Genomic DNA, 12,313 nt, shown 5'->3' on the forward strand with positions numbered 1-12,313 from the left:
GGGTGACTAGTGTATAATGCACATCAAGTTTTGTAGGTTAAGTGTACGGAAGTAGGAACCTTCATACGCATATCTTCTGCGCTGTCTGTTTTCCATCGATATTGTTATGACAAGGATCAAATGTTTACAATAATGTCTAAATTTTAAAAAATGCATTTCTCCCCACGCAATCCGGAACGAAACAGAATGCATTTTTCATAAATAAAAAAATATACATGTCAAGTAAATTGATTTTTAAACAAACTAGGTGTGCTTTTTGAATACTACGTATTGATTTAATCTGATATAACATTTATTTAACCACATTCAAAATATAATATTAACGAGCAAAACGTCAGCAAGGCCTGGAAAATGTTTATTTGTAAAGAGAATATTACTAGTGTTAAATATATTTGTGTGGTAAACAATGACTTAAAATAAACACTAAGGTAATTACCGGTGGTTCCTGATGTTGACATGTCAGCAATTTAATAACATAGCATTGATTCAGTTAAGTTAAAGAAATAACGTATAATCGGTATTCTTTGCCGAAGAAAAACTGCTTTTGCGTTTGTCTGGAAAAAGAAGTGATTGAAAAGATAGCATATTCATTAGTTCTTATAATTTGCTATCTTAATATTTACAAAGTTCTTCTAATTGGACTTCATCCAACAAGAATCAGCAGAACATTGGAATCTTAACATGCTGTTCGAATATTTCCATTTATTCAGTCGAAAGATAAACAAAGTGGCAAGGTAATTGTTTGCAATTTCAGGACAATCGTATGTAAGATGTTATTTTAGAGACTATACCGTAAAACATAGGATTTAAAAATGTACAAAATAAACATCATCTTTAAGACTTGAACATCCGCTCAGTTATCATTGCTCACAATTATCTTCAGACAACAAACATTTTTCGAGAACATATTTCATGTTCAATATTTCACATTAACGTGAAAATATTCACACAGGTGTTTGGGGTTTTACCTTATCATTTCTTGTTATCTTGACCTGCCTTCAAAATATGTAGTGTTATAAACTTAAATAATAACAAAAGTATTGTCAGTAGCTGCATCTATGAAAAGATACGGATTTTGCATAATTTATATCACTGTCAAAATTCTATCAGTTCCGTGACTCAAATAACATGTAAAACAATGTAATGGCACTGATACTATTTAAATAAATGTTTTTAACTAATTATTATCTATTTTCATATTATGCCAAGCGTTGTTCTTGTTTTGCAAGGTGAATATTTTGTGGGAATATTTTTGGTAGGCAGAAAGATATCTACAGGATTCACCAAAGTATGCCTTAAAGTCCTTATTTTGTTTCTATCTAAAGGCTTAGACCTATTTATGCTTTTCACATAGCAATTATTACTTCCCTGGTCGGCATTTTGGGTGTCATTCACAATATTTTACATACTTACTGTAAGATTAAATTTTCTCATAATTCTATCATCATCATAAAATTTTATACATATATGTGCTATAACATTGATAATTAAAGAAATGATAATTCAAGTGAATTAGCTGTTAATATTGTCAGGAAAGGGCCGGGTCAAGAAGCAGGAAATCGCTAAACTTTAGTATACGATATATAGACGGAATTAGATATATACGGAAGAACACGGTTTTTAACTTAAACTGGTGTTTATTTTTGATAAACAAATAAATAAATGCAGTGGAACTAACTTAATGTATATGCTTCAATTAATTGTTAATGTATGTTCGTAAGACTTTATCTGTATATGATACAAGGTGGGTTTTGTGTGTCCAAGAATCTGTAAAACTCAGTTCATTTCAGTTCAACGGTACAACTCAATTCATTTCAGTTCAGCGGATTTAAGTTCAACGGAATTCAAGTTCAACGGAATTCGCTCCAGCGGAATATTACAAAGTAATAACAAAATATCAGCGGATTTATATTTGTAACAATCAGAGATTCATTTCATCAGCGGAATATAACTCAATATAATGTTTTACCAAAGCAATATAATTATTTCAGCGGATTCCACTTGTTTAAAACATAACGAAAGGTTTTCCGCTCAGCGGTTGGGAAGCTGACATTGAATGTTCGCGCCTGTATTTATATACTTTGGCGCCTTGATAACAGCGGGTAAAAAGTACCAGTCCAAAACATTTGAATAAGGCGTCGACCAATGAAAACCCATAGCGGATTCCGTTAGCCAATCACAAGTATTCAGTCTCCAAATAACTCACTGTCTGTGTACGCCGCTTAAATAAAATAGCTCCGCTGTAATCCGTTGTTTAGAATTTACAATAGTTTCACAATGAATAGAAATATAAGAGACATTGTTTTAAATACAGCAGATAAATGTTGTTTATTGGTACTTTTCTGTAGTTAAAAACTTTCCGTTTATAATTTATCGTTTGGTTTTTGAACGGAACTTATCTCCGCTGGAAACTTCTTCATAAAAGTAAACAAAACATGTTTCGTCAAGGAATTCCAATTATGCGTGAAAAACTGTTGTTTAGAGGTTATAAATAACGTATAACTTCTTCAACAGTATAACTTGAATTAGTTAAACCAGCTCGTACCTCTAGCTGGATTCAGATATTGTTGTCAACGTAATTATTGTCACCAGTTTCCGCGAGTCAAAAGTTTGGGTAAGACAGAATTGTTAAAGAGTTATTTTTGATTTTATAGTACAATCTTATTCATATTTGATAATTTAACGGTGATAATTGTTCAAACACTTCAGTTTCATATAAGTGGACGACTTGATATATGATATATAACACTTCCCCCACCTTTGTATCAACTTATCCTCCTGGATAATGTTCAGTTAATGATTTAATTAATTTAGAATTTTATAAGAGAAGCATTTTCTTTGAAAAATCCTTAAACAATATAAAGAAACATTTGTTCCAATTAACTAGAATTAAATAACAACAATTATCACAACATGTGGTAAATATAGAACTCTTTATATAATAAACTATATAATCATTTAACTTTAGGTAAAAGTGTTTAAATTTAATACATCTCTCCTCATCACTGGTAGGTCAAGGTCACTTTTCAAAATTATTACAAGTCAATATTATAAATATTTCACAAATTCAACAGAAACACTTTAAACAGGAACAGTCTACAATAGTCAACTAAATGAAGTCTATTTCTTCAATATTATTAAATAATGTTCAATTTTCACAATGAACTCTAAAAGCGCCTCGACTTATTTACTCATATTAATAGCTCTGACGACAGTCCATTTAAAATATCAACATTATTCAGTTATTTTTTAAATATAATAAACTTCAAACTGAATAAATTTTCTCAAGCTAAATTCACTAAGTTCAAAACAGTTGAATCATAACTTAAAAACAAACGTATTTACACCTAAGTCATTTTCACTTAATACTTGTCACAATAACACATATATTTTATTAATTAAACTACAAGTCTTAGTGGTATTTCCAATACAGCCAATTGCCTCTGCAGCTCTCCTGTATTTTTTACTACCTCTAAAGTAATGATTTGTGATTTCTCGGCTTCAGATGGATTCTTTCCGTTTGCTATTTCGCTCAGCATTTGATACAAATAAAATCTCGCCCTGGCAGCCCCTTTTTCATTTTCTTCACGTTTAACTTTACCGGATCCTGGCAGCGCAAGAAAGTTATATTTGTCTAACAGAAAGCTTCTAGACATTGTTGGACTAAGAACTCCATTCTGCAAATATTCGAGTTGGAAAGCGGTGTGTTCCCAGGCCATTAGTCGACGGTCAGGGGTCATTTGTTGCCATTGTTGTGGAGGCCAAGTAAAATCGCAGCCATTTAGATGTATATGAAATTCATTATCCCCTTTCCAATCTCTTCTGCCCGGTGGCACCAGTGGCATCACTCCTACTTTCAACAACTCTGATGCTTTCTTACAAAAGTCATTTCCATCTGATTCACTGTCATTCTCTTTACTTTCTAGATCTACCTCCGTATTATTTTCTTCAAAATTAGATTCAGTTCTACCTATTTCCTTTTTAAACACCCTTCGCAACACTCCATCTTTTGACCTTTTCCATACCATCTCTCTCTTTGGCTTTCTTACTATTTCATCTAACTCTGTCAACTTCTGATCTTCTCTACTCATTTCATCTAGAATTAATTTCGTAGCGCGATATATTTCTTCATCTTTTTCCTTTTCTTCACCTAACATCTTTATTTTGTCATCAATTTCTTTTTCAACTTCATTCATCTTAACATCCTTTTTAACTTCATTATTCATCTCAACTTTTTCTTCTATCTTCTCTTCATTTATCTCATTTCCATCATCATTTTCATCTTTTATTTTACACACTTTCATTCTATTACCCATTACTTCATTCAATATACCATTGTCACATTTTCCTTCTCCATTAACACTTGAACACCTCTTATTTTCATTATCTTCACCTTCATTACTCATATCACTGACACTATTAACATCATCTTCAACTTTAAAATCATCATCATCATATTTCTTCTCATCACTTTCTTTTAAACACTTCTTTTCTTTATCACTTTCTTTTACACTATTATCATCACATTTCTTCTTCTCATTGACACTTAAACACTTCTTTTCTTTATCACTTTCTTTTACACTATTATCATCACATTTCTTCTTCTCATTGACACTTAAACACTTCTTTTCTTTATCACTTTCATTTACACTATTATCATCACATTTCTTCTTCAAACACTTCTTTTCTTTATTACATTTAACATCATTTAAACAAACATCACCATCTTTCCCCTTATCACTATTTTTCGAACACTTTTTCTTCTCATCACTGCTCTCGTGCGAAACCTTTCTAACTTTTACCACCTCTTTCTCACATAGCGCTTCAGCTTTTCTTTTCTCTTTATTCTTTTGATTCAATTCTGATTTATTTGACAGATCAAGCGGAACATTTTGTTCTTGTCCAACATTTGTTTCTTTCAATTTTTCTTGATTTGATTTTTGTTCTTTTGTTTCTTTCTTTCCTTTATTACATTTGTCAGTTTCTTTATACACTGATTGCACACTTTTCTTTGGACTTCGGTTTTCTTTATCTTCAGTATCTTGCTTTAAAGCTACCCTCCAGCCTCTCCTCCAATTGTCTCTTTTTACCTGACTATCTGGCTGACTCTCTAACATTCTTAAAATTAAGCGTCTTGCCTCATAGGCATTTGAGGAATTCCATTTTTCGGGCTGATGTATCTTGGCATAATCCTGCGGATGTATTGCGAAATAAAAGCAAGTTCTTGCTGTTAGGAATGACTTCGGCAGAGAATTACATTCAACAAAATGCCTGTTGGAACAATGCACTGAAAGATCTGACACTCTTGTGAAAGTCTTCCCATCACCACACCATGGACAAATAACACTTTGCCGTCTATGATCTCTTGATACAAGATGTGCGTTCAAATCAGATTTACTTGTAAAGGTTTTTGGGCAAAGCCAGCACTTCTCCATTTTCTGTAATTAAAGATTGATTGATTTATTCTATGAGTAAATATATTATTTTTCCTGGACACACATACCCGATTTGAAGATTTGGCTTTGTATCATGAATGATGAGCTGTTAAAGTTATTGTTAAAGCTATTTATTGTTATTTATATTATATATTTATATTAATGTTGTTGTTATTGTCTTTTTGGTTAGTTTTACTCATGTTTGTTGTTATATATTTTATATATAATTGTTGTTTTCTGTTTATATATTTGCTGTTATGTTTTTTTTAGACTCGCGTTTGATCCAAGCTGGTATATTTGTACCGGAATACGGCCATAACCTATCAATATGATAAGCTTTCGGTTTCTGTTTGGCTGACATTTTGACAATACAAATAAGATCGTCTAATACTTTTGTTACAAGGAATGGACCTTTCCATTTATGAACAAGCTTCGAACATATACCCTTTTTCTTTGTTGGATTGTGTAACCAAACTAGTTGACCTTTATTGTATTTCTTTAGCTTTGAATTCGAATCGTAATGTTTCTTTTGGTAAACCGCTGCTTTTCCAATGTTAAGTCGCGCGACTTCATGAGCTTGTTCTATTTTATCTCTTAGTAGATCAGTATATTCTTCGTATGATTCGTAATTTCTTTCAGCTTTCGGATGACCGACAACAGCATTCATTGGTAAAATTACTTCTTTGCCAAAAACCATTTTATTAGGTGAAACATTAGTTGTACTTTGAGGAGTACTACGGTATGCAAGCATTACAAGCGGAAGAAAAGAATCCCAATCAGATTGATTATTTTGGCAATAAGCGGAAAGCATAGAGGTGAGAGTCTTTATGAATCGCTCAACAAATCCGTTGGCCTGCGGTCTCATACTTGTCGTGTGAGTTTTCTCAATACCGAGAATAGCGCAAATTTCAGCTAGTAAACGCGATTCGAAATTACTACCTTGGTCGGTAAACAACTGTAGCGGAACACCAAATTTACATACAAAGTTGTTAACGAATGCTTCGGCCACTGTTTTAGCCTCTTGATTAGGTAAAGCTACTGATTCAGTCCACTTTGTAAAGTGATCACTTATTACTAAGACATATTTATTGCCTTTCTTGGAAAGAGGAAGTGGCCCTAAAATATCCATTGCGACACGCTCCATAGGTTCACCCACAATATATTTTCCAAGAGGAGCTTTATTTCTGGACCTATTTAAATTCTTTGCCGTACAAATGTCACAATGTTTACAATAAGCTTTAACACTGTCCGTCATTCCTGGCCAATAAAATGATGTCTGAATTCGTTCTAAGGTCTTGTCGTATCCGAGATGTCCTGAAGTCGGTATGTCATGGTGATAGTTCAAAACGTCATTTTGCTTTTTCTTTGGTACAATTAACTGTAGTTTAATATTATTTAGGCCATCATGAAACTGACGATATAATACGCCAGCTTTGACTTCTAGGCGATCCCACTGCCTCCAAAGTGTTTTTAAATGAGCATTTTCTTGAGATACCATTGGCCAATTTGGTCTCTCCAAATTAGCTAATTTTGCTGACAATAAGGGACCAATTACTGGATCTCCAAGTTGATTTTGTTGAATATCTGTATTGTTCCAGTCATCTAATAGGATGTCGTTATGTGTCAGTTCTTGTGTCTCTTCATCTCTTGTGTTACTCCGTGTAATAGCTCTTATTTCCTTGATTGTTTCAGTTTCATTGTTCTGTTCGTCGTCATATGTCATATCTATTTTTACCTCGGTATCTTTAACTTTATCATCATCTCTGATTTCAGTGTCATGTTTGGCTTTAATGTTGTCATTTTCTATTTGTTGCTGTCGTGAGCAGACACTGCATGGTCGTCTCGAAAGAGCATCTGCGTTATTATGGCTTTTTCCAGCTCTATGAATTACTTCAAGGTTATATGTGCTTACTTCTTGCAACCATCTAGCAACTTGTCCGGTTGGTGTTTTTAAACTTCTCAACCAACTAACCGCTAGATAGTTATTACTTTGTAATATTCCGCTGGAGCGAATTCCGTTGAACTTGGAATTCCTTTGATCTTAAATCCGCTGAACTGAAATGAATTGAGTTGTACCGTTGAACTGAAATGAACTGAGTTTTACAGATTCCTGGACACACAATTTCTTATATTTTGTCAATTACATTATATAGGATATTGATAATGTAATATTTTCATTCTATCTAAAAATAGTATGACTGTCTAATCTGTATACTGAAGTTTGGTTAAATGGCTTTATTTAAATTATATCTTTATACATATTAAAACTATAATAAATTTAATCGTTCAATTAGCCGAGAAGCAGGTCACGTTTATTTTGATTCGTTCTCTTTTCACAATTTGCAAAATCATTTTACATAAAACGAAAGGAATAGTTTCGATCACTCCAGGGACAATCCTTGTGTGTAGATATTGAAGAAAGGTTTTAGCACACACTTATGATTTAACAGTGTCAGATGAAATTCACATTCTGTTAAGTTGTCTTGTATAGCGTAAATACCTCTTATATTGAGCCAATTATGCCTCAGAAAAAATTTTGTTTTATTTCTCAATTTTTTTTTATTTTTGGTGCCTAGTTTCAAACAAAAAATACTCATTTGCCACAGAGATGAATTGTTTTCTGTCTTTGCTCTGTTGGCAGTAGGTGTAATTGAAGCGAATTAGTATTTTGTATGAAAGCCAAATACAATTTTGTTTTCATTTTGCTACTTTTATGACACGTTACTTTACGTTTTAGTTGCTGAGCGCTACATTCTCGAGTTATAAAACATCTTACATGCTCATCAATACGAAGCAGCATACTGATGCTTTGTATAAAATATCTAAATTCCTAAAATATATTTTGAATTCGATGTTAGTGGTTAAGATTTCTAGCTAATTCTTTTGATACGGAAGATATTTTAGGAATGAAAATGTCTTAATATTAAGACCCTAATGTCTTAAAAAATTAACACAATAATCTGAAGCTAGTGGAGAAAAGACGGGTTCATTAAAGTACGATCAAATTTCTAAACAATATTGTGTAGATTGATTATAGTAATCATTACAACACATCAATACTAATTTTTTTATTCAGCTAACCTTAGGGTCACGGAAGAAAATGGCCCACTCCTTCGCCTTGATAACTAAATTCAAACCTTCAAAACAGATATAAATTATGCTAACAAAAACGCTCTTCAAAATACCTTCTTTATTTTTGTCAGTGATTCAAATTTTCTCACGTGGCTTTCAACAATTTTGCGGGTATCACTTACATGATATGCAATTTATGTAATGAATTGATCAATTCTTTAACATTTATTCACTCGACATTTAACAATCCACTTTAGTCATTGTTATATGCGTTTACAGGTTTCATCTAACGTTTGGCTTTAAGCATTCATCTAGCACATGGTAATACATAAATGTAATGTTAATATTTAATACATGATAAACATAACAATTACACTGTTAACTATGATATTTTGCAGTACAGTATCACTAGCAGTAATCAATTACTCTCAGAGTTGAAAGGTACGTTAACCTTTAAATTTCTATACCATTTGTTCCTCGAGATAACTCACAGTATCTTCATAACGTTTTCCTGCAGTATGTTATTGTGATGATGTTATGCAAGAAGTTTATAAAAAAAAGCAGCCAAATTAATACATATTATAGTAGTAATGAATATATCAATAAAACATTTTTAAGATTGATAGGGGATGTTAATTAATAATTGAATAATTAATTATAACTAAAAAATTATTATTAATTAATAAGTTAATTGAGATAAGTGATTAAGATAGCTTGTGTTACAAAATAGAAAATTTAGACATTAATGATATATTTCTATCCGGACTATTTCAAATAAGCATTTGTCAAACTGTCTTTCCATTGAATTATTTAACCATTCACTAATCTAGTGTTAAGATTTCATATGATTAATAAAGAAAGAGAAATTAGTAAATATATATACTACAACAAAAGTAATTGAGTCTTGAAATGGTTTACATGATCTCCTTTACATACTAAAGTCTTGGAACCGATAATAGTTCATATTCCTCAAAATAAAACAAACTTTTGGAACATGTCTATCAATTATATCAATTAAATAATGAAATATTTCTACTTGCAGCACCAAACTTCTTCTAACTATAAAAATGTTATGATAATGCTTTCTATATATTTATTTACTTTTTATGCTTTTATTTACATTTTTGTTATGTTTTTTTTTTCATCATTTATTTACTGTATAATGTCTCGATCAATTAGTATAAGTATGATAGGTCTCTCATTAGAATAAAGAAAAACTGGTATTTGCTGGTATAAATAGCTTACAATCGGTCAATATCAATTCACATTAATGGAAGAGTATGTGAGTTTGTATTCATTACATCTAAAAGCTTCCGTTAACGTCTCATGTTGGAAGACATTATATAGGCATAGTCATAATGCATTTGCTAACATTGTAATATGATGTGACGTGTGTTTCTCTAGATGGGGATTTTGGTTGTCAATATGCTTGATAAAATGGCATTTATATTAAATCTGATATGACCTGAAATAGATGTAAAGGAACCTAATGTCTTGTTATTTCACTTTGCGTAAGCTTATTGCTACATGATTCACATACCTGTATAAAATATGCATTTAAAACTTTATGTTGCATGATATTTTGCAGTTCAAGATTTGGGAACACAAATGAATACGTGCAAACTGATAAAAAGAGTTTGTTTTTATGCATTAGGCGATCGATTCCTTTCAATATATGTTCGTATTTCTTCACATTTTACAAACCTATTTATACAAAATTTGATTTGGAAATATCATTGGTATTTACATTGCTTTTAATTCAATGTTGATATATCCACATTGCCATTTTCTAACACATAAAAAATGTTAAATTCAAGGCTAGTTTTTTCATCTTTTTTTCAAATGGCATTAGTTGATTAATGTTTTACTGCGACTAAAAGGCTTTCATCCGTTTTACCAAGTACTTGTTACAACTTGATAAGCTATACAGTTTTCTTAATATGTAACAATACAGGACTGAATTGTACGCATTTTGTCATCTGCTGCATAGTTTAAATTACACGATTTCGTTAAATTATATAAAAGATATGTTCAGCCTGATTCTGTTAAGAGTAATCCAAATAACCTTTGCGAACAAATTGGTAAACATCAGACTAGATGCATCTGCTCTGGTACCAAACGGTTTGGCAATCATTCTCTTAAAGTAAATAAATAAGCATGTTACACTTTAGCAGCCGACAGTCTTTTCAAGCATGCAACGGAAAATATCACATGCATTTAAAGACTTAAATTCAAATAAAATGTCTTGCATCATATTTTTTAGATGGATCATAGCCATATTGATATGCCTATAGCTTCTAAAAACCTCTTTGTATTAAATACCTGTATAAGAGAAGCAACTCCATTAGTTGCTCTGCAGCGAGCTTGTTTTCTGTTATCTTTCCTTCTGTTGGTATGAACGTTTAAAATCACTGTAGTGTTGCAATATCATAAACATCTTTACGCCGTATTACGTGTAAACATCAACTTGATCAAGATAAGATAGCAAGTCACTTCTTTGTTGTTGTTATTTGTTTTTTGTTGTTGTTTTGTTTTGGGGGGTTGCTGTGAAAATATTTCAATCCCGTAATTGAAAGGCATTCAAATATAACAACAGTGAATCAGTTGGAAAGTGGATATATGTTTTAATATTTAATATACATGATCTTATAAATTCTGCAATTTATTGGTCCAAACAGAAGTCGTCAGAACAAATTATAAATCAAACAATCTAGGTGAAGTATTTAAGTTCTGGTGGAAATTTATTTTGTTTTATCAAAAAGGATAACTCATTCGTAATAGATAAAAGCATTAATTAGAACTTTTACTCCTATGTTAGAGATTAAAATAGCCTAATAAGGAGTTTATAAGTCCTTTGTAGGATTTTACACTCCTACCCGTAAATGCCTTATTAGGACTTTGTTATTCCTACGTAGTTTATTAACCTCTAAGTAGGGCTCCTTAATCTACGACGTTATATACTCCTAATTAGTCTTAACTTTCTAGTACATAGGAGTTATTACACAAAAGAACAATATTGTTGATGACGTTACTTACATTTCTGTCTTCAAAACAACGCTTGTTGCCTCATTTACGGAACCAAAATTGGGAAGTGCAACGTAACTCTAATAGTAGTGTATCATACATATATTGCAGAATTATCTAGTCATTTGTGTTTTCTGCTAGGTGGTCTTGACTGGCTGGACGTTTGTGGAGGATTTGTTCCGTGAACAGCTCTCGTTGTTGATCTTAATATTAAACGTTTGTGTTATATTCTTCAGTTAATTCAAATCTATAACTTTGGGAGAAGATTTTTTTTTTTCAAAATGTTTAGAATCCTTTTCAAAAGGTTATCTTTTTTACCTACAACAGGTATCAGATCATTAAAGTATAATGAGTAGTTCCATTATTCAAACGCTGAAGTATTGGGCTTAAAACTTCTTTCAGATGTAGAAGAAGCTAAAAAATTCTATAGTTTGCACTCAACGGCAAGTCCATCTGCAACTTATTTGAATATTCTGACAATATGTATTTACTTCCGAATATATGCATGAAATTGAGCAAATCACCAAAGTTTGTATCTTTTGTAGGGCACTTAGGTTCTAAAAGTATTATATTTATGTAAATAAATGCTTTTAAGACTTGTCAGGGGTGTTAAACTTTGTAACTTGTTTCATTTCTAACTGGGTTGAAATTGACATTTATCTATCCGCGTTTCACTTATATGCATTCTGCTTGATGAATACTGACGCTTAAATCGACCACAGAGTAACATTCAACGCGTCTTAAAACCAGTCCTTGCAAACTCTGTTCTCTGTTTATGAATG

The sequence above is a fragment of the Ruditapes philippinarum genome, unplaced genomic scaffold, assembly GCF_026571515.1.
Source record: "Ruditapes philippinarum isolate M1 unplaced genomic scaffold, ASM2657151v2 ctg6622_1_1_1_1, whole genome shotgun sequence".
In the NCBI taxonomy this organism is placed as follows: domain Eukaryota; kingdom Metazoa; phylum Mollusca; class Bivalvia; order Venerida; family Veneridae; genus Ruditapes; species Ruditapes philippinarum.